Genomic DNA, 24,402 nt, shown 5'->3' with positions numbered 1-24,402 from the left:
GCAGCAACACATTTCCAGAATTGTCTTCATATGTGGTCATATGAAGAACAGAGGAAACTGACAAACCTTCACAGGGAACTGGCTGATGGTAGAGTGTCCGTTTGTTAGCATAGTATTTAAGCTCACCAGAAGTCCATTGCTCATAACATTTATTACTTTAGCCTGATAATTTACATGGACGGTGAATTTGAAAGTATATATCTGTGGTTTTGGTGACAAGAGATCTCTTCTCAGCTGAAGTTATGCCTCTGATAGTCCCAAAGGTAAAGTGAAGATTAAGCACATAATGAGTACTTTGAACAAATGTCCATAGGTAAATCCAGAAAATGGAAATTAAAATCCCATTTTCAGTTCCCAGAACTTTCCAATTCCAGGAAGCTAAAAGCAGGAGATACCTGTTTTGTTTCATAATGTCCAGTGCATCTACTACTATTTCTGGAGACACTGGCCTGTGAGAATTACTCTTTCAGTACAATGGAACAAACAAAAAATACCCAAACAGTAAAACTTTTGATATTTATGCATGAGAAGATTTTTGAACCACTCAGTGAGTCATTTTATGGAGCAATTAACTTTCCTTTTTATGTAGATATTTTTTCTTCGTCTGCCACCTTTTTAATAGTCCTTTGCATAAATTGGTAAAATAATTTCTCATTCCCTCAGAAACAACAGCTGCATTGTGAACTCCTGAATTGGCATGTCTTAGGAATATATTATAATAATTCAGAAACTGCTGCCATTTCTGTCAAGCTTTCATTCATACGAAGGTTGCCTCGAACATCCCCTCCTCCCTCCCTCTTTCACTGCTATTGCTGATCTCAGTCAGATTGTCCAGCCACCTCCCCTGCTCTCCCAACTCCCTCTCCCGCCTCCAGTCTCAGCCCCCCTCTCTCAAGCTCTTGACACAAATCTCCTTCCCTTGCCCCTCCCTAAGTCTGTCTCTCTGTAGCCTTCTCAGTCGAATTAGACACAAATGACTTGTCTTGACTTTCAAAGCCTTTTGTGGCCTATCCGCTCACCACTGACCCTCTTATGTTCAATATCAAAAGGTCATCTCTTGCTCCCAATTAGTCTATGAGCCAAGGTACCTTCCTCTGACTGCAATGCTTTCAAACAAGCCCAGTCACGCTCTTTCCTCTGTTGCCCCTCATACTTGGGGAAGGAATTGTCTATCGGTGTCTGCAAAGCCTTCACGTTCTTCCTTTTCAGATTTCCCCTCAGAACTTCACTTTCCCTTCAGAAGCTGCAGCAAGGGCCAGTGTGTTTGGGTGCCAGGCCAACGCTAGCCAACCCAACAGGAGGGCTTCTTGGGGATTTCCCCTTGTTTGTACCTCAGTGGTGCCAGTCCGTCACAGCAAGATGCAATTTTTTTTCCCCGTTTTGCAGTACATCACTGAGATAGTTCTGGCTGGTAATTAGAGCTTCTAGGTCCTGCAAAGATGCAAAAGATAATGAGCAAGAGAACCAACAATAAGGATCCTTGGTTTTGAGGACCCAGGCTCGGCCACCAGAACGCTCAGTTCAACTGAAAACTGGTACTGAACAAAAAGCCCTGGTTTGTCACTACAACTTCAGGGTAGACCTCTCATGTTTCAGAGCTGTGAAGTCTGGCAAAAATACACACAGCTCACGTGGTTCGAACATAGCTAAATTTGGGTAGAATTTCACAGATTTGGCAAAAAGCTTGGTGTTTTGATCAACTTCAGAGCCCTGCCCACTAAAAATTCTTAGATTCTCACATAAACAGTCACCAGTGTATAGCTTGAGCAAATTCACATTCCTTGCCTCAGCAATTCTGCTGAAAATAGCTGAAATGCTTTGGTGGCAATTTTCCCAAAATTTCAGACTGAGTTAAATATGTAGGAAAAAATCATTTGGATAAAGGTTATAAGTAATTGAAATTCTATTAAGTATCTGAAATTCATTCGTATGAATAACTGAAAACAGGGCCATTTAATGGGAAGTTTAAGGCAAACTGATAGATGATGCTCTGAGCTCCATTATTATAAACATAGTGGTTTATTATAAAGATAATTGTGGGTTGTTCAAGTGGAGGATGGAGATGTGTGTGTGGGAAGTAGTAGAATGGAGGTAGCCAAGTGAGTAGAGTGCAGGTGAATAGCTGAATGGCTTAACTGTTAATTTCCTTTTTTTTTTTTTTTTTAAACGATTTACATTAGTATGCAGAGAAGTAGGACCTAACTCTAAGAACTTTTCTGAGCAGGGACATAATGTGTACATACCCGTATGAAGTACAGAAACACTATGTATTGGATTACATAATTTACTTGAAATTAGTAGCTTGTTGACAGAAAGGCCCTGCTGGGTTTCATAACCTGAGAACGTAGCTTTCATGAAGCAAATTATTCTTCAAGAAATAAGTAACAATGCCAGTTGCTTCATACCTCTGACACAATATTTAGCTCTGTCATTTAAATATAATTGCTCTATTTTTACATTAGTGCTATTGATAAATGCAGACTGTAAGGAGTAAGTAAATTCTTTCACAGTAATAAAGTGATTGTTTATTAAGAAAATAAGAAAACTGACACTTTTTCCATGTTGTAGATTAAAAAAAAAAAAGTTACCATTATTATGGTAGCTTAGTTATAGAAATGGTTCAAAGTTTTTGTGGTCTAGTATTTTTAATACTCCACTGTAATCTACTCCAGTCATCCTTGACAGAGAATAAAGATGGGTTTTCAAGGATCACACCTTTCAAGCTGTGTGGAAATGCCCATTTCCTGTCTTGAGAGTAATCACACAAACACAGAAAAAGACAATGATATTTTGAGTGATGTTTATAAACTGAATCTAGGACAAAGTGCATGTTTCTGCCAAAGAACAGTTTTTCATGGCTAAATTCACTGTGTACCCAGAAATCCCATAGTGTAAGTAAAATTGCCATCTTTAGTGGGCATTTCATCCCTCTGGCAACAACTGCTGCCTTTTGCACTGACATGAAGTCATCACTTAAAAACAGCTTGTCATTTTCCTGTGAATATAAAATTTATACTGTTCTACAAAGTTGCAAAAAAAAAAAAAAATAATCCCAAAACCTCTAGCATATTTCATGAACAATATGATGAGATCCTTTCCATGACTGCCTGAAATGCTGGATTTCAAACTCAGACTTCAAACTGGGAACACAGTCTTGACCTCCGAGTTCAAACAATCATTCCCGACTGACTGGAAGCAAGAATCTGAGTTTGTGACATCTCCCTCAACTACACCTTCTGTATCATTTGTACCTGGTGTTAATTTTGTTTGCAGAGGACAAAGACCTGATGAGATGAGGCAACAGAAGATTCTGCAGCAGCAGCCAGAGGCCTCAAACCTGTTTTCTTTTCCCTCCTCATGTAGTGCTGGTCCAGAATCTTGCCCTCTCCCTAAGCTCATGAGGACTCGGTGCAATCTAGGGAGTATGGTTTATTCCAGCACTGGGGTACAAGTCAGGTCTTACAGATGAGAAACCAGGAAATCCTGCTGATATCTACGCCTGCTATACATTCCACTAAAAACCTGAATTGGCTTTAAAATAATGAAGTAAGAAAGGTGTTTTTTTTTTTTTCCTTAACACTTATACAGAACATGTTTTAAAGCTTTCCTCTGCAGCCCCGAAAGCACGAACATTGTTAGAGAGAAAAAGAGAGAAAGGAGAAAAAAAAAAACAAAGAGGGGAAATGGAAAAGGAAGAAAAAAAAAAAAAAGCTAAAATTTCCAAATAATCCCTTGATTCTAGGAATTAAGACTAAGAACCTAGATTATAAATAGTACAAATCTCAGTATCACAAAATCCAATTAAGTTTTTTTGCCTTACTCTCTACTCTTAGTTTGACACTTTTCAAAAGGATGAAGCAGAAAATTGAACAAATCAAAGAGAAATCCTATTGACCTAGGAATATTTTTCACAAATTGTTTTGCATTGCTGTGCTGTATTATATTTAGCAACATTCAAACTATTCAGCTTTTGGCTGAAGCTCTTAACATGTACAATTTTAACAGATAGTCCAAGAGTTCCAAATAGCACAATACTGGGAGAGGGTGGAAAATTATATTAACACATGAAATTATATTTCATGTATATATCTGAGAATTATATTAACATATGTCATATAACTCTACCTTCTCAACGACACAATCTCCAAGTCTCCTACTAGATGCCACGCATGAGTCACTCAACGGTTGAGCAGAGTTCACCACTACTGAAACTTGTTCTTATTTTAAAAGCCACACAACCAGGAGAGACTGCTGGCTGCTGTTTCCCACTCCCCAGTATCAGATAGGTGTTTCAGGAGTATATCTTGATTTTGCAGAACTTTATCTGATGGAAAAATACATTTTCTTAGTCAAAATATTTTACTTCGACTATTTAGAAATTAAACTGTTGGGTTTCTATAAAAAAAAAGTAACTACATTTAACAGTATAAAAACACAACTATCAGTATTCCCTTTGACTCAAGAAAACATTTCCTTCAATTTGAGAATTTGCTAAAATACATCAAAAAGCATATATATAGAAGTATGTAATTATCCATATAGAAAAAGTTACTACCTTTTTTCTAAAAAGTCCTTCATAATACATCCTTTCTAAACACTACCAGAGAACAGAGGAACACTGACTTTTAAAAAGCAAGCCTTGAAAGAAAAGTGTCTGGAGACAATATGCTAAAAATTAGAACACATGCTCCATCAGAAACTTTTCTGTTTCTGTTTTTTATTTGTTGCATTCTGAAGTGAATGTGAAGAAGCTATACAGACAAAGTTCTTTTAGTCCTTTTAAAATCAAGATCACTTCAACAGTGACCCTGGTACCAATGCGTGTTCTCAGCTAAATTATTATAAATCAAAATTCTGGCATATTTATAACATGCTGTTGGTCAATTTTGTGTTCATCATAAGATATTGGTGCAATTTTATCCGAGACTAAGATCTAGTCATAAATACTTCATGACTCTACTATACAGGCCAACCCATGAAGCATCCAAGCATGTGCACAGCTGGGTACAAATATATACAATGCAAAGCATAAAGCAAAATAACAGAGATGGACAGCTCTACAAATTGATATGGGTTAAATAGATTTGAAATTAAAACAAAACACATTTTAAGAGCTAGTTAAAAATGATATTTTAGAGACTAATTCTGGGGGTTTTGTGGAAGGTTGGTGCTTATTTAAAATTATTCACTTTTTTTCAGGCTTGTCAGCTTCAACAGAGACAGCAACCTCCTCCTAGCTACCAACCAGTGCCTAGGCAATTCCAGCAGCCTCTCTCCTAGAAGCTGTATGCTGTTGCAGTCAGATTTAGCATCATTTGGCCAGTGCCCACTCCCTTAAAAAATAAGAATTGCTCATTATTTCACTTTCCTTAAGTTCAAGATAGCACTGTATTTTGACTCTGACTCTAAGCACAAGTAGGTGTATTCTACCCTATGTTTTATTATGACTCTCCCTATATGGCAGGGAATAGATCTGCCTTTATTTTTCTCACTTCTACAGAGTAAAAGGGGGAATTGCGAGGCTTTCTGTGGGATTATGAAAAATTCCCCTGAAGATCTTTCTCATCTCTGACCCTGTGTGAGTCACTTTGGAGCACCAGAAAGCAAGCTTCAAGACCAGACTTTTATTATTTGGGCAGTAAATACCTTATTTTCTCACTTAGGCATCTCCTATAAGTACTTAAACACTCAGTCACGTGAAAGTAACCTGTTGGAAAGGGCTGGATCACACTTAAAACTAGGTCAAGTACAGATTACAGAAATGTAGAAGTGGATCAAATAACACCCAGCTGGTGAAGCATTGTGGAACTCTACAAGAGGTCAGAACTCCAAATGTCTCAGGTTTATTTTGTTTTGTTTTCTCTATTTCAGGAAATCTAAATGAACTAACAAGAGAACCTACCAGGACTTTCTTTAACCATTTGGAAACAGGCGCGGTTTCTGCATGATGTCTGAAGAACTCTGGTATGAAGGTCAGTGCTTGGAGAATTTGATGGTAGACAGGACAACAAAGTAGATTACAGAGTTATCCAAAGCTATCCATCATGTGAATAAAGGAAAAGCAGTAGGTATTGATCAGTTCTCTGAAGAAAGGTTGAAAGAGGGTGGGAAGGTCAAGACATGGATGTTTTACTGGATCTTGGAAAGGTAGGAAATCAAGATCAAATGACAAAGGCGGGACAACAGATGCTCTGTGTGCTACGCACAATATCTATATTGTAGCACAGCTTAAGGGAAATTTCATAATGTTTATATACACACTAATATACCATGGAAATACATTGTATGTCAAAAAGAAGAGGCATAGGAATGTCAAAATATTACCTGGAACAAGGCAGCGGGAAAACAGGAATAATGTAACACATCCAGTGGTATAAAAGCCAGTTGTATCTGTGACCTGTTTGTTGCAAGTCTCCAATTTCTATCACTTATTGAATAGAATAACAAAAGCTGAATATACAAAACATTGTCTGTAAATCAGATGAGGTTTTTAGAAAGAATTGCAGAAAGATGAAGAAACATACTTCTTAAAGCACAGTTTACAAACCTTTCAGTTTACAAAACTTTTTGCTCCGTTTGTAAAGTGCTCCTGATTATCTTTTCCTTGGCACCTGAACTAAAATTGCTGAGACTGGCACCTGTTGGTTCTAGCTACCTCTACTCACCCCAGCACATCACAGAGAAAAATATCAAGCACTGGCTGTTATGCAAGTGTGCTCCACTACATAGGTCCTACTGCTGTAAATACCATGCTATCTGATTCAAGTGGAAAAAAACACTATGACGTCAAAACTCAAATAATTTGAAAGAATAAATCCAACTACATAGCAGAAATAATCAAAGAAAGGCTTGAAAAGTGGCTTAAGCCAAATTGGAAATCTCAAGGAAGTACTTTGGCAAAATTATGAAGGATTAGGTTATGCTTAAAACCACATGAAATAAGCTGAGTTTATGTTCTTCTATAATTAAGCTGTATTTTAAAGAACACACGTTACTCAAAAGCCTGAAAAAAAATGAAATTATCTAGAAAAATACAGGAAATTCTATGCATGCAACATTAACTCATCTGAATTTTATTTCCTCCTATCATTAAAGGAAAACAAACCATGAAGAATGCCATTTATTCCCACGACTAATGACATTGCAAACATCAAGTTTGGTCCAGTCATCTGTATCTTCACTTAAACCAACAACATAGGTGAAAAAGCATTTGGCAGAGATTCTAGGTTACTCTATATCTTAAATTACTATTTTACAAATGACACCTACTGGGAGAATTGTAACAAATAGGTCAAGCATTTTCCACTGAACACTCTCTTCAGCATCATCTCATAGTGACTCTCACCATGATTCTAATTGGCAAAATAAATCTGGTTGGTGGAAGTAGAGCCAACTAAAACCAAGCTATCATTTCTTTTGCTTGGTTTTTCCAGTCCAGGAAAAGATAGTGTTGTGCATGTTTGCTCCATGCTGAAAGCCCAGGAGAAGGCACATGCCCAGAAAGGATGCACAAACGTTGTGCCACAAGCGTTTGGACTGCTTTCAGCAAACAATAGCACAAATAAGGGACATGGTTTAGTGGCTGATAATTGGTGGTAGGGGGATGGTTGGACCAGATGATCTTGGAGGTCTTTTCCAACCTTAATGGCTCTATGAGTCTATTACAATAGGAGATTGTAAATGTTTTCTGGATGTTTTTTCCCCCTCCTTTATACTGCCTTTACACTTCTGTGACTCACACTACTTCAGTGCATTTACACTAAAAAAGGAGAACTAGTCCCATATATTTGCTCACTTCCTTCCTAAGAGCGTTTTTATTTCTGCTAGCAATACAGTCAGAAGGGGTTGCATTCAACCCTACTTCACCCCAAATGTCAAATTTGTCATTTGACAAATCTGCCAAATTATATCCTACAGCTTCCAGAAGTACGCTTGGGAACGTGTCAGCATGTGTTACTTCAGAAACAACACTGGAGTTATGCTGGAACTTGGAGATGAAAAGGAAGATAGTTCAAATATTTTTCCAGTGTCTTTGGGAAGCATAATCAAAAAATGGAAAACATCACTCAACTCAAAGTAGCCTTCTGGCATCACTTATTAATTCAAACTGACAAGAAAAATCTAACCTCTTCTCTTGCCCTACAGAAGGATAGCCTGCTCAGGACTACTGAGCTTTTTACAATTACTTAGCTTACTCAGGTGAGCTATTGCAGAAAGTCAGTGGGAGTTATGGTGGGATTTACAGTGGGAAGCCAGTGACTAAATTTACTGATATGAACTAGCTGTCTCAGATGCACACTTTTTCTTTTTAGCCCAACTTGAAGCTGTGGGAGCTATTCTTAAGTACTCTTCAAAATCAATAGGAACATGATTTTGCCATTTCTGCCATTCAAGCTTTTTCTTCAGAAGCAAAAGAGAATGAAACAGGATGATCTGAAGTGGAGTTTCCTTAATTTAGTCTTATCTTGCAGGTAATACGAAGATTAAAAGGATGATTTTATGAGGCATCCAATAACTGGATTCTGCACATAAAAAGAATTAATCAATACATGGATTTTTCCTCACTAACAAAGATAATTTACCACAAACACTGTATTTATTACAATTCATTCTGCTGTATTTTTGCCTGGTGAAGTTATTTGTCAACTGTAAAAGGACAAAATGCTCTCATTCCCATTTATTGTCCTTCCTCACCTTTAACTGTTGACAAATTCTGTCAATAAAAAAATTGCCAGCTGTTCTCTCTTGAACCTGCCTGGTCAAACCCTTGTAATTCCATGCTTGTGGAAGAAATGATGCTCTCTGCTTTACTTTTGCTAAGCAATGTGAATATAACCAGAAAGTACAAGTATTCTTGTTTACAATGTAACACCACTACATAGAATTCACAGCCTACTTTGTAAATTCACACCCTATTGCTTACAGGGATGTTAATTAACAGGGAAGAGTAACAAGAGCTTCCAAAGATTTTAGCACCTCTCATTTCAGAATCTCATAATACTTTACAAAAATTAGTAAATTCTGCCTCACAAGGTTACTACAAATTAAATTTTCATCTGAAAGACAAAATTACGGAAGAAAAAAAAAAGAAGTAAGGGCCATATTATGAACCTGTTCTTGCCTTCATTTAGAAATGATTTGCACAGATCGCCACATTGAAATGAATTGGACTATTTCAGCAAATAGCTGTATACCAGTGGGGATAAGCAGCTCACAATCTGACTGCAATGACACCCGAAGTTCCACTCTATGTCCCTTAAAGAGCTAGTGTGGTATAATGAGAAAGATATTGGCTGGCTTGAAGTCAGAAGACTGAGACTCATTTTTTTCCCCAATCAGAAAACGTTGTGCTAGAAAGAACATAAAAAGATAATGTAGTCCAGCCTCATTGCCAAGACAGATAATTATGCAAGACAAGTATCTAGTTTCCAGTAAAGATTTTCCAATGTCCCTAGATAGCCTGGGATAATATCAAGCTGCTTTTACCATTACATTTTTATATAATTTCCAGCATAAAATTTTGCTAAAAATCATATTAACTTTTGTTCTTCCTCCTATCCATTTATGTATCTGTATTTTTAAAATCACAGTTTTTTGAGCAGTAGCTGCCTCTGACTATGCTTATACAATAACTCTTAGAACTTTCCCACTTGAAGTTTCCAGATTACAATATAGAATAAGTAATCCTAGTGACCTTTATTCCTAGTTTTCTACTCTAGACAAATTTTCACTTTTTAACCACATTGAATACAATCAGCCCTAGTCCCAGTTTTCACTGTAACAATATTCTCACCATGAAATACTTCTGCTTTCCTGCCATATTTTGCACATTATCGCCATCCCTTTCACAAGACACTACCAAGCAAAACTGCAAGACTTTCTTTTATCTTACCAAAACATCAAGAAAATGAAGAAGGATTCTTCTTCACTTTTATTTTTTTTATTTATTATTAACAGGTGCTTTTGATTCACTAAAAGCTTTCCATCTGCTCATCTTCTTACCTTTCTTTTTTTTTTTCCTCTTCAGGCTTGTTCTCACCTGAACAGGCTCTTTCAATGTTCTTTCACTACTTCAATCAGACTGATGGTGGTACTGACTTGGAGTTACTCACTCTCCTTGGCTTGGATAGCAGTTAATTTCTTGCTTTTATCCAGAATTTCACCACAGGTACCTCATCTGCTCAGTTCATCTTCTGTGAAGTTCTTTCTCCAGTGATCATCACTAGCACATTTTACCTCAAATGTGAATGCAAACAATGACCCCTGAACTAGAGGGAGCACAAGAGGGGGTGAGCATGTACAATGGTGAAAAACATTAATTCTGTTTCTTTCACGACATCTTTATCTCTAACACTTACAACTGAAATGTAAAAGGTCTGGTTATCACCCACAGGCCACAGCTGGAGACAAAACACCTCCCTCTGCAATGATAGCCATGACTGGCACTTGCCTCAGGGTCAGGAATGAATCCAAAGATTGTTTTTGTTTTACAATGCCTTTTCATCATTTACTTTTTGCTCAGAAATACAAAAATACAAACTAGAAAATTTGTTTCCCCTGTGAAAATCTTGTGGATGTATCTTTTTTTTTTTTTTTTAGAGAAAAATGTCATTGTATTTTAATCTATGCTTTTTATTCATTTGGGTGACTTTTTTTTTTTTTTTTTTTAAACAAACGCAGTTCCTTCCTCCTTCCCAGTTGAAGTGTACTTGTGATATATTTAGTTTTTCTTCACTTCTGGAAATTTTTGGATTGTCAAAATTATGCTTGAGTTCTTTCTAGCACACTTTTTTTTTTTTGAAGGTGGTGCAGATTTGCATTGTTTGAGGGTGGGGGGGAAGAGTGAAGAAGTAGCAAAAAGAGTGAAAGGCAAGAAAAGCAAACTAAAATTTTGAAATTTGGGTTGTATATAAGTGGAAACTAAAATTTTCATTTTTTTTTTAAATTATTATTAGAGATCACTCATTGAAAAATAACCTAGAAAAACTACAAACTCTTAGAGGAATGGGAATATTTCTCTTAAGACATGTTTAAGAGCAGTAATTGCAACAAATCTAGAGCAAATGACTTCCAAATTGTCATTTTTTTGTTTTTCATTCTCTACTTCCAGGTTTCCCACTCTCACCTTTTCCTATGACTTCCTTTCATGCACTCGCTCCCTTCTTCTTTAAAGAAATAGCTTTAACCTTGTGCTTCTCAATTCTACGAGCTTTTAGAAAATCTCTCTCTACAATACTCTCCATACCTTGCTCCATCTTTGCTTCTTTGTTTCATTCTTTCTTCCATACCCTTGTGTTAGTTCCCTAATTCCCTCAACACTCATTCAGTCTCCTCTAGCTATGTGCTCAGTAGCAACCAGTGATATCCATTCCTAGTGGGATTGCCTTTCTTCTGTCACCCATAATCCAAATCCAAATATTTATGCCCGGGAAGGTGGAGGGAAGAGAATAGGAAGCTTTTTCTCTGTGTTTGCAACTCACTGATCTGTGTCTGCTCTTTTTCAAACTCAAACTTGCTCTGACATGGTAGAGAGCAAGCAAAACACTGAAGTGTAACACTGCTGGTAGCCACTGGTCTAGCTGTGGTGTTGCAGAAGCACAAGCTACACAAACAGATGCTTGCATTCTCCTGCTCAGAAATCATCACAAAACCTCCAACAGCACAGAACATAACCTGAATGATGTATGTAGGGTTGTTTCCAACTGGAGATGCTTTGCATCACACTGTGCTTCATCTCCATCTGGGTGACAAGATCCACCTTTGCTGCTTCCCAGCTAGGGCTCCTTAGCAGTAAATCTCAGGTTATACCACCTGATTAGCTAAGAAGTTAATTTCCAAGACCAGGAATAGATTTGTTTGAATTACTAAAGGGAACAATATGAAACCTTTCATTTCCATGGTCAGTATGTATGAGAAAGCAGAATAAATTAGTATGTAAGGATCTTCATTTTTCATGGTTTTCTTCCCTGCAGAGGATTTTCATTTTATATTTCATTTTAAGTGTTAAGAGAGTCAATCTTGATGTCAATGATCTCAGGGTGGCAACGTGGGACCCATCTCAGTCAGTGTCTCTAGGTACAGAACAAATAATAAGTAATGATCTTGGCAATACCCAAATTTCTGAGAGAGTTTTTGGAAATAGTATCACCAAGATTAAATGCTACTTCTAATTTTTTAATCAGTTTCTCACAGACAGAAATGCACAGGTGCCTTGACCTTAAACTTAGGTAATTATTATAATTAAAGAGCTAATACTCCGTTCACAAATGTCTGCCGCACTCTCTCTATTGTCTAAAATCCATTATTCTACATGTAGCTCCTTTTCTGTTCCCTGTTTCTCTGGACCTCTTCCAAGATTTGCTCAGTTATTGTTTAAAACCTTTCTCAGTATGTTAGCATGTTGGTATTTTGTGCTCTGCATCCTATGACTTACGGATTATTCCAATTTTGGAGAGATACTTTCTATATCCATTCATGGACATTATTCATCCCATATCCAGCAAATACAATACCCATCAAATCAATCATTGCTGCTATCCCCCCACCCTCCCAAATAAAACCATCCTTTCTTTATTATGTTAAGCAAATTAGTCAAATGAATGTTTTGTAAAACTTGCTGCCTTTTTCGGTCCCTTTGGCTCCCAGCCTGTCTCTCTCCTCCTCCTCTGCCGCCCTCTCCCCTTCCTATTTCCTTTATTACTCATATACCTCTGCTATATTTACAGGACTATTTGCTCTTATTAATTATGTCACCTGAATGAAGTCTACACAAATGAAACACTTTCAGTGTGGCTGCCAAATTACAATAAACATATCCTTTTCCAACACTAAATGTCTGTCCAAATTGATTTTAAATATTTTTGGCTGGGGGGTGACGTACAAACACTGGAGATAATTATTTAATTTCATTTTCAGACATTTTAAAGAAAACTAATGTATCAACACACACACACACACACAAAAGCAGTCTCTCTCCTGCCTTACCCTACAGGTCATCTCAGACAGAAGAAAGATTGGTTCAATTCACTCTTCTGCCTGAGGGGTTTTGAACCGCATCTCCTGGAAGAATGTTTAACTACCATATTACAGAGTTTTTGTATTCTGGGATAAAGACTCTCTCAATCTCTCCTGCTGGTGCTATTTGACTTGGTTTAATATACTTAAATATTCTGAGAGATTGTGCAAATGACTCAATAACCTAAGGTTCGGGGTACTCATGTGGAAAATGGGACTTCAGGGTTCAAGTTCTTGCTTCAATAAATATCTAAATATTTTTAAACAAAGCACAATTTTAACAGAGAATAATGAAGGAACTTAAACCAAAATATCACATAACACTTTGGTCAATGCATTCTTGTGGACAGTAATAACTGCTGAGGAGGAGAGAAAGGCCTTCAAGAGCTAAAGCACATGACAAAGGATGGGGATTCACCAGTTTTAAGAAACTCATGTGGACAACTGTTTTTCTCATTTGAGAACTCTTCAGTCACTACATAGCAACTGCTAATCATTTTGGTGTGATAGTAAATGTATTTTAGGTTTAAAAACTTGCAAAAATGTTCATCAAACCCTTATTATACTTCATTTTGGCTAATCGCAACAACAGTAAAATGTTGTAATTAGATTACTTTAAGGTCCCTTTCAACCCAAAACATTCAATGATCCTGTACATCCTTACATTGAAACAATAAAATAAAACAAACCACCTTGGAGGAAGAAAGGGAGGTTATCTCTGCTGAATTATATTGTTGGATGTTAGATTTCATCAGGTTTCGTTATCATAGAAAATAGTTACCAATGTGGGATGGTAGGCAGTACAAGAAATGAACAGAAATGGAGTTATGGGACTTATAAATATACAAACAGATACATAATTGACATCATTCTTGAAAAATGAGTATTGTTGGTTAACATGTCTATTGCTGTTCTGTGAGTGCCCATTTTGGAGATATAACCTCAAGTTCCGTTCCCTAAGAAGTACAGATCTTTAGGTGAAAATAATTTTATTTTTTACATAACCCATTTATATATAAAGTTTGCAAAATGGCATTTTGTAGCATTTCTATGGAAAAACAAAAACATGCAGAAATCTGCTTCTGCTTCCCAACAGCTTAAGGACTTCCTTCAGTTACACGCTTAAGAATATACCTAACTTAAAACATGGATGCAGTCCACAAAGACACAGACTTACAAAGCTTGCTGAAGAACAAATTATGTGCACTACTCTATGGGAGAAACAGTGTAAATAACACCAAATCAGTCTGTTAAAAATTTACTTCTGTTCCTGAATGTTCCTCCCTCAAAATATGGGTGCCTTTTAAAAAAGAAATCCCGTATGTTTTAAGAAATTATGCTTTCTTTTATTCATAAAATGATCATTAATTAAAGCAACCCAATATTGTCAGCAGAGATGCATCTGTTAATCTTAGGAGTCTCCAGGATAAATCCTGTTTTGGTGACGTCTGTTTTACTATTGTCCTAATGGAGCAAATGGCTAAAGACTGAGTTCTTTCTGATGTATGTGTGTTATATATGCAATTAAGTCTTGCTATAGTGAAGAATCACTGTAGGCAGAGATTATTTTAATGGATGTACAGTATTACTTTAAACTAAGTCTTCACCATCTGTTCATCTTAATTATAAATGCAAAACCAACATATCTTACATTAGCATCAGAAAATGGGGAAATATCAGTGACTGAAATGTCCATATACACTCTTTGTGCAATACTGCATGCATCTGTGCCATTTTTCTTCTCCCCTTCCAAGCAACGCAAATTGGGAGGGGGGTGGGGGGAGTGCTTATTCCTCACAGATAATTTCCTGGCATGGTTAAATATTTTTTTCTGGCAAATAAGAATTCATTATAGAAGATTTCAATATACTATGCCTGAGAATGCTTTCTGAAAGTATGCATTCTACTTACACTCATACTTCATTCTAGCTTTTTCTGATTGCCAGATAAGCAGGGAACATGAAAGAAAGAGCCAAACGCTCTAATGCCATATAATAAATCACCAAAATGCAGGTAAAAATGCAGAGATATTTTGAGCTTAACCAAAATAATACATAATGAGGAAGTACAATTTTAAAATTACAGCTCTAAATTTCAGACACTGTGTTGCTTTTTATGGACCAGGTGGACTTCTGTTCGAGAAAACAAAAGCACAAGTGAGAGTACAGCCTCAGTGGTGGAAATCCATGTCTATAATCTGCTGCAATTTGTTAGCATGCTAGCAGATGTTTGGTCCTACAAATGTGCATCGCTATCAGAATCAGCATTACAACAGTTAAGGCTGAGTTAAATTTTCTAATTTTTAAATACTTTGCCATCCCCTTGCTGACTCAGATTGTCTGGAAATTGTGGTGGCTCCTGTTAAAATCAGCAATCTGATTTTAAGGGTGCTTGATGAACAGTCCTGACATACATCAGCATTTGATATATGGCTTCAGGCAAACTGATGAGCCATAGAAGGAGTGTGCATGCACTGGTATCAGTGTGAGTGGGCTGGCTCAAGATAATTTACTGCAGTATGTTATGAAATTTGTATATAAATCATTATTCTGGAGTTAGCAGCTTTCTGCAAATTTGATTTTGTAGGTAGCACAACAGCAATAATATACATAGATTAATTCTATATTGTAATATAAGATCCGACATACAGCTACGTCTGAATTTAGCCAAAATAGTCCCATTGAAATCAGCCACAGTGTAACACTGAAGAAAGATAGTGATAAATAAGGCCTCAGATTCCTAATCCCGCCTATTCTGAGATCCCATCCTTTGCAGTGCTGGAATTTGATGTTATACATTAGTTTGGTTTTCTGCCAGAGGTCTAACACTATAAACAAAAATAAGGCTGGAGCTAACACATTAGGTTCTACTCTCTACCCTCTGGCTATTTCCAGATACTTTGAGTTCTACCTCTTGTACCCACAGAACCAGATGGCATCCAGACATTTTCACTGAGAAACTCTGGCCCAGTTCCATTTGTAAAACACTTTCCAGATTTGTACTGAAATTAGGAGCTTGCTTTCTCAGGCAATTTAGACATCACTCACGGTGGCTGGACAAGAATGTGTATCCTCATGGGATTATGGCCAAGCATGAAGGAAAACTCAGGGAAAATGATAAACTAGTATCTTGCAAGATATTAATGCACCAAAATCTTACGCAAAAACCTGGCAAGATTCTATCACCTGCTATTTTTCAAACTAGGCCTCACGAAACAGGAGAGTCAACTTCTAATGCATCTTGCAACCAAATCGGATTTGAACACATTCATCCTGAGGTAGTCCATATTATCACATAAATGTGTGAGAATTGACAAAAGTGATGCAGTTCTCCACTTGGTGTGTAACCAAATATGTACTGAATAGTCCAACTCCAAACGGAAGAGACAAAATTATTATGCAATCCCTTTTTGCAGAGTCTTAGCACTAAGTGATAAACACTTCAAAGAGATGGCTGGTATTCTGTGGTTAAGAAGGATAACTGAACTCAAACAGTGGTGTATGATGCAGGACTAGTTCATATATAAAAGCTGTATCCCTGCAAGTGTCTACAATTACAGCATAAAGAAAAACTTCTATGCAAGTCTTTAAATATATTAGTGAAAATAGGTTTGGAGAGGTATTTCCCAACAATTTTTTACGTTGAAAGTTGTCAGGAAAAGCACCACAAATCATTAGTGCTGATAATTTGTACTGGTGAAATAAGTATGGCTTTACATTACACCATCTTACATAACAATATCAAATATGAAAATCAAAAACGTTTTATAATAAACAGCAGTTTTACTGATTGCACATGATTATGTTAAGCAGCTTCTTCTAACAGTGTCACAGAGGTGATTTAATAGCTCCTATAACTAATCTTCCCAGATGACCTCTCACCTCTGCTGATGAAGCCTATTCAAAACCTACTGCCCTTTGCTCATTTTGCCTTCTTGTATTTCTGAATTGTTTTGATCATAAATACATTTGGCAAAATTCTTCTTTCCTCTGATCAGATTTTCTGTGGACAACTCATCTCACCAATGAGTGAAGTAAAAGGAAACTTGTCCTTATCATTGTTCTCGTTTATTATTATTATTAACCTGAAACTGCCACGTCATTAATAACTATAAGAAATCACTCATCAGGTATCTGACATCTGTGTAAAGCACGGCAGTTCCCATCTTCTCCCTTTCAGCACTGAAGCAAAATTTGGCTCCGAGAAATTTACACAGCTTATTTTTACAAATCGAATGTGGACAAACATTGAAAAGAAAACCTATCCCCTAGAAATATCAGAAGGAAAAAATGTTTTAAAATGTCATCATCCTATTCAAATAATGTAAAGAATATTTTATATATAAAACCTAATACGCATGCACTCAAAATACACGAAATGCACAAAGTAAACCACAGATATTAACAGTCTACTTAAAAATAATCGACCAACCACCACCAGCAACAAAATCTAACCTGGAAGGAGTTAAAAAGCAAGTCATATCATCACAGCTGGAAAAGGAAGAAATTCGAAGTTATTATCAAGGTCAAAAAACGCAAAGAGGAGAGAAGTGCAAATTCCCTATAAGAAATCTAGACTGTTATAATAAATGGATCCCAAAGGAGCTGCAAGCAGGTTGCCACAAGCAAAACACAAATCCCTAGGGGGCAGTACATAATTAACAATTTGAAGATGCAGCCATTGTCACAAAGACAGGGACTGCTACACAAAAACGTGAGCAAGCATTTTGTTTTCAGAGCAGCTTGCTGATTGCACTATAAACGCATATTGTTTGCCCTTATATAATAATGAACTACTTTCTATCACAAATATTTTCCTCTAGGATCATTAAGTTTTCTAGTAAAATGCAGGAATTGCAGAATGTATGGACAACAATCACACAGAATGAAAGAAAAGCAGTTAAACAATCTTGTGTGAGGGTGGTGGTGTAGAAAGAAGGTGAAACAAGCATCAAAATCAGCTTGATTATAATGGTAAAGTAAAGCCTTAGTTCATACATGCATTAAAAAATTATGTATATATAATTTGCAAAAAAGAGTTACTCCAGTTTATAAATCAAATCATCGATACAGTAAGATTTTTCTGATTCGACTCTAGGATTGAATGATATATTTTTTATATGACAGGGTAAATGAGTCAAATTTTATTTTTGTTGGTAGGTAAAAATAATGCTTTACGTACAACGCCTGCCTGCTGAAATGACCAAACAGAGAAGTACCTTTAATCTTCAGTTTTAAAATGAGAGATAGTGATCAGAGCAGGCTCACGAAGACTGGGAGAATCTCTGTGCTGTATGGGGGAGTCAGTCAGGAAAGCCCTGGTTTCAACTTCTGAATAATGTCAGTGCTAGGATACAGCTAACTTGTATTGCCAGCAGTTTTAACAGTTGCCTATCTGCAAGTGTTGATCATGTTTGCTTTTTTCCTGGACAATACAGATATGATAGGAATTCTCGATATCCTCATCATATAGCATGAGAGCTAAAAATACGGCCCATCCATTTATAATTTTCAGCTGCTCATCCTGATCCCAAGTTACAGTTGATAAATAATGTTAATGTTCTTTTGTACTAAAACCATATTTTGGAGGCAAAAAGAAAATAAGGAAATGATTGCAGCTGGATAAGATTTTCTCTCTTCTATGCTTTTTCTTTGTTGATATTGAGGACTAATGCCTTTCTCTAATAGTTTCAACCACAATCTTCCAATTCTGTCCTCTAAGCATGGGGTTTTGCACAAAAGTGCTATCCTGCCATGAAGATTGCCATATTAAAGCCTCTTCTGGAAAATTCACATAAATCATCAGCTTTGCAGGCATGTGAATCAAAGTTAAAATTTCTGAGACAGGAGGATAAATATAAATTATTCACAGGACAGAGTCTGTCCTTGCTCTTTCTTTGCAGAGATCCATTACAAAATAGAGTAGGGGCAAAAAAAAACAAAACAAAACAAAAAAACACAACAGAAGGAGAATGTTTTGATTAAAATGCACAAACAACCCAGTCTTCTCAGATCAAGTCTTCTGGCCCAATGTAGTTGTGTATGAGAGTTTGAGAATCTCCAGTTCCTTACAAGGAACTTCCTTAGAAGTCTAGAGTGCTTACAGATCTTCTGTAATGCTATTTCAGATGTTTTTAAATTTTTGCTGTTAAGATTTAGAGGTGTTTCCCCCCGCCCCGTTTTAAATCATCTGTGTTCAAAGCTCAAATCCAAGACATAAAATTAAACAGAGGAAAGTCTAACAATTTAGACTCCCATCACCACCTGTCTGAGAAACTCACAAGAGCAGTACCTTTTACTTAGATCAAGGCAAGGTAGAAAACCAAGGCTGCAGTTTTGAGAGATTCTATTCTTCCCAAAGAAAAATTTTGCTTAAGAACAAAAATCACACATTTTCAATCTTTCCAAGAGCATGAGCAGAGGAGTTAGTTTGGGGATAATGAAAATATTTTGAAAATTTCAAAATATTATCAAGCCAAGAAGTTGAGTGATTACCAGTTCTAAAACAGAGTCAAGAATCCTTGGGAATCTTAGCTTATATATTCCTAGAAATTCCTCAAAAATGACATGACATTTTGTTTGCTGTTAGTCTGTTCTGTTTATTTGAGTGAATATTTATTTCACTACGATATATAAAAGCAGTTGTATTTTCTGTGAGAGAAACACCATGAATGTAGCTGTTTGAATATGAAACTAAAAAAATAAGACAAATGTGCTAAGAGAAAAGGAGAATCAGTCTTGCATTCAGCACAATGCTCTAAGAGACTATCACCCATCAGCCAAACAGGAGTAAGGTTCTTACTTACAGAATTTTGCTGACGAGAACACCAGCAAATCATTCCTCTGCAGCTTTCATTTCTGACTCCATTGCATAATATTCTTTCATCACTGACTGCATTTTATTATGCACAGTAAATGTAAAATACTTATATTACTTTCTGTAATTATAGGCCTATCCCTAGTAAAGGATCCATCTTTGGTGCCTTTCTATTCATGGAAAAAATAAGCATTTAGAAATTTATTCATACCACTACAGTTTTACTGACCATATATTTTGAGAAAGTTGTAATTTTTTATTTTAAGTTGTCAGTCAAAATGGGGTAAATTTCCCATTATTTTCAATGAATTTCCAATAGATTAAACAAAGTTAGCTACCTGTTACTGTATCATACTTGAAGTTAAATTTCTCTGTGATGCAGATCCCACAGACTTGAAGAATTTGATTCTGATGAACATGCTGAGTTAATTAGAAGCAACTTCCTGTCGTCTCAGAACAAAAGCTAGTTACGAGTAACCTTGAAATATTATTTATTTCATGAAATGGTGTAAACAAGTTGCTGACAACTTTCAAAGGGCAATTGGGTAGATTATATGTTTCTTTTCTAAATTACAGGTAAACTGTGATAGTAGAAACTCAGTAGGAGCCGGGAGACGTTGTCTATAAGGCATTTAGGTTTCACCTAGTCAGTTGGCTGGTACCATATTACCTCTCTTATCAGATAGAAGTTTCCCAGCTCATACTGAGTTTTAGAAAGCCAAAAACCTGGATCTGCTGCTTCTCACAGCGCCACAGCCCTCTCCTCCTGCCTGGGTTGTACATCATTTCACATGGACCCCTGTTCTATACTGGGAACTCGAGTCATAGGTTTCTGGCGCTGATCTAAACTTGGGATAGGTGGCCAACATTTTGCAGCCCCAACATGAACATGAAAGTTAAATTTGCATTCCTTGTAAAGACTGAGAAACAAAGAAAACATCAAATGAGAAAATATGCATGCATTTGGTGAGATAACATCAGAATGCAAAAGAAGGCATCAGATGATTATCACTGGAAAGCAATCAAAAGAACACAGCCTACATACGAAACCAGTCAATCCACAGAGCACTTTTCTATGGTCAGAATTTATAGCCCCTGCAACGTCAGGGAAAAGAAACTACAATCTGGTAGTCAGCAATGCTATATGAACTGTTGCAACATAAAAACAGAATACCACAGCAAACCAAAATCCTTACCCTGAGCATCTTCTTAAGTCTGGTGACTTGATGAACTTCCATTGAGCTGTGAAAGACTGCTAGCCAGCAGACTCTGCTCGACACTACTTCCAAGACCAATTAAGACAGTATTGCCATAAGGGGGTCTCAAGAATACAGCTGATAGGACATCTATAAAACCAAGAAAAATTAGAGTATTTACTTTTGCTTGATAGTAGTCATTCCCATGATATTTGATCTATCAAAAGTAATGAGCTAGAAAATACTAGTAAAATCTTCACAGACCGATCCAAGCTGCAAAGTTCTGTTCTGAATTTGTCTCTTTCCAAGCAGCCAGTCAGGATTAGACGGAAGTTTTGACTGAGTCCCACTCTACATTTTGTGTTAATTTAAGTTTTCTAGATGTAGTTTCTGTTGCTTCAAACTCATTTGCTTCATTACTATTCAATCACACTTCATGCTTGTCTGTTGACTCAAAGTTGGTAACACTCACCAGCCAGTTGTAGTAACAATTGAAAGAGGGTTAGAGGGCACACAGACATTAAGCTCAACTAAGTTTTGAAAACAAAACAATTTGGTAGCTATTTTAACAAGAAGAAGATATTTATAATGGCCTGATACTGGAAAGGCTACTGTGTTAAATTACCATTCATTATATATCTTGGAATTCAAACGGGAGTGCAGCCCCAGGGTGCAAGTCCAGAGAAAACTCGGATTTGGTTTTCTGCCCCTAGATCTACTTCCCCCCACCCTAGTGGTAAACCTTGTCAAAACTGCTGTTAAGGAAGAATGACTCTTGATTTAGCCACACAGAAGATGAGAAATATCAGAACTGTGAAATTGTAGGCTGCATCACAAAGCCTTACTCTCTATCTTAACAAAATCTAAAGCAAGACAGTTGTCAGCAGCATTCTGCCTGTAGGTTAACCTATTTAGTTTCTGGCCTTTTCTGTTGGTAAGCAACAAGGATATTCTGCCTCTATCCACAATAAACAGATATGAGACAACTTTCCCATACAGTCAGAAGATGACAGTGGGTTTTGGTTAGCACCAGTGGTTGGATTTCAACAAGAATGCAATTCTATTGACCAATTCTCTGCTCCTGTAGCGTCTGAGATTAAAAAAAAAAAAAAAAGCAATAGTTTGCTCATATAAAATAAGCTTTTATAACCATGGAAGGATAAGGATTTCTTATGTCATTTATGTAAATTCCTACCTGAATAACATAATGAGTTCTTCTACCTACAGTAATTGAGGAGGCTCTCTTCTATTTACAGAGAAGCAGTACAACAAACTTACGCTATCTCAGACTGCATGACATCTGGCCCCAGGCTCAGTTCAGTTTCTACATGCACTGCTTCCTGTCAGAGTAATTAAGTGCATTTTTCTTGATTAACAAAAATCTAAACAAGATAAAGAGCTAATTTGCTTTCTGCTTTTGGTCCCAATGGATGAAGTCTCTATTTCTTAGAGGTTCTTTACCATTTCCACTTTAGTATTGAGATAAATCTAATGACTTTCCTGATAATGCTATAAACCGTAAACATGTAATTTTTGGATGCACCAAGTGTTTTTTGTAAGAAGAGATATTTATTTAAATTGATACAGAAGTCAGTTTAGGCTTGAGGAGCTGAAAGGAAGGAGCTAATGTGAACAGAAATATTTTCTTATTTTTATCTTCCTGTGAAAAGCGAGAGGGGCTGATTTTGAATTAACACTTGCCAGCAATTCAAAGCTGCTATCAATTTAAATTTGCATGAGAAATAGAGGGTGAAACAATGCATAGAAAACAAATCTGGCCAAGGCCACTTACTGCTCAAACTACGTGGAATGCCCTAAGTGAAAATCCAGAAAAAGCAATGACTATTTTGTTCTGACAAATGAACTTGGAAATACTTTTATATGCATGATCCTTAAACAACACAGTGACTGTCTAGAAAATTTTGTGGAAAAAATAATTTAATAAAGAATTAAAATAATTGGAATAAAGAAAATGACAGCGGAATGAAACTGCAGCTGAACTTGGCACCTCTGACACAAAACTGGTCTGTATAGGAATGGACAGTAAAGCCACATTATCAAGCTCTCATCATATTTAGAAACATGCAGGTATGACTCAGAAACTCCCCTAAAAGTTAACTTAGGAAATTTACATGTAAATCCCATTCTCTTTCCCCATCTAACATTTTAGATTTCTTTTTAAAAACCTCCAAATTCGAACTGTATAGGAGTATTTGCTCCTGTATGTGGTGGTCCCTTGGAAAATACAAAACTGATGATAGCCCATCCATCATATAACCCCATTGCAAACTATGGGGCTAGCTTAACAGCATTAAATAAACCACTTTCCTAAAGCTCTGTGTAGGCTTCCAACATGTAGATTTATTTTTTAAATATCCTTCATTTCCTATCCACGTAAAATGTGAAATGTTTGAAGCCACTGTAGCATTGTGATAATGAGTTTTAAAATACCCTGATGGGTCAAACCACAGTCTGCCTCAGTGCTCTGTAGTGGATTTGACATGACCAGTAGCAGGTCCATGGGTCACACTGAGAAGAAGCCAACAATTCACAGTGGGTGAAGACTGCTTGGAAGCATTAGAAGTAAAAATGGTTACATTTCATATTAAAACTGTGCTAAATGCCTGGCTTAGCCTGGTCATTTGGGGCACTCAGCATATATCTCTAAAGCTGTGAGGTTATTTTTAATACTCTTGCAGGTCACCTTTAAATGAATTTGCACTTCAATGATTATCTTTGCTAGAGCACACATTATACCTACTGAAAGTAAGGAAACTTACATGTGCTGTATAGCATCCTCAAAAAGAACAAGATTCATTGCAGCATGAAGCTCATTGTAGTGCTCTAATGATTCTGTTAAAATTCTGGTCAGCTTCTCCCAATCAGATACGGGAAAGTAACGAGGTTCTCCAACACCATGGGCAAAGTGGCAGTAAATTAGTGGCTTATGGATAAATACATGCTCATCAACACCCTGGTGGTAACAATATAGAGATATAAACAAGTATTCACCCAGCATATTAACCCTTTATCACAATTTTATCTGTGTGTCTGTGTGTGTATGTGTGCACTTACGAAAAGCTGCTGGATTCTAAGAATGATCCTGTTAGCTATAGAACCAGTATCAGATAGTGTTTCACATTTTTCCATCAGAATCTGGCAGCATGCTATTTCCAGAAGGCCAGCTCCAAGACCTCTTGGACTGTGTCTTCTCTCTGGAGACAGCTGAAAAGAGTATAATACGTAATGCAGACTTCGGTGATAGCTTTTAATTTAATCTCATCTTTTCTGGAAGGAAATGGGTTCAACCACAAGCTACAAGATTATTCTTCTCAGTCATTTTTCCATCTTATGTTATTTATGTATGGTTCATGCA

At 36.7% G+C, this 24,402-nt stretch overlaps 2 long non-coding RNA genes across 3 annotated transcripts in view; both read right to left on the bottom strand.

The window, feature by feature from the left end:
* LOC106029860 (uncharacterized) overlaps positions 1–6,029 on the bottom strand; it is a 34,219-nt gene extending 28,190 nt beyond the window's left edge. For both annotated transcript variants that reach the window (XR_007162509.2, XR_007162507.2), the window contains exons 1-3: positions 5,903–6,029; positions 4,126–4,324; positions 1,332–1,431 (exon numbers count right to left, since the gene is read on the bottom strand). This is a non-coding gene — a long non-coding RNA (uncharacterized lncRNA). The remainder of the gene's footprint in view (positions 1–1,331; positions 1,432–4,125; positions 4,325–5,902) is intronic.
* A 14,932-nt stretch (positions 6,030–20,961) lies between these two features.
* LOC106029863 (uncharacterized) lies at positions 20,962–24,402 on the bottom strand. Its single transcript, XR_001203372.3, has 3 exons — positions 24,102–24,402; positions 23,807–24,000; positions 20,962–21,176 (listed from the first exon to the last, which is right to left on the bottom strand). It is a non-coding gene; the product is annotated as an uncharacterized lncRNA (long non-coding RNA).

The sequence above is a fragment of the Anser cygnoides genome, chromosome 6, assembly GCF_040182565.1.
Source record: "Anser cygnoides isolate HZ-2024a breed goose chromosome 6, Taihu_goose_T2T_genome, whole genome shotgun sequence".
Classification (NCBI taxonomy): Eukaryota; Metazoa; Chordata; class Aves; order Anseriformes; family Anatidae; genus Anser; species Anser cygnoides.
The sequence above is the reverse complement of the archived record's forward strand: the minus strand, read 5'-3'. Positions and strand labels throughout refer to the sequence as shown.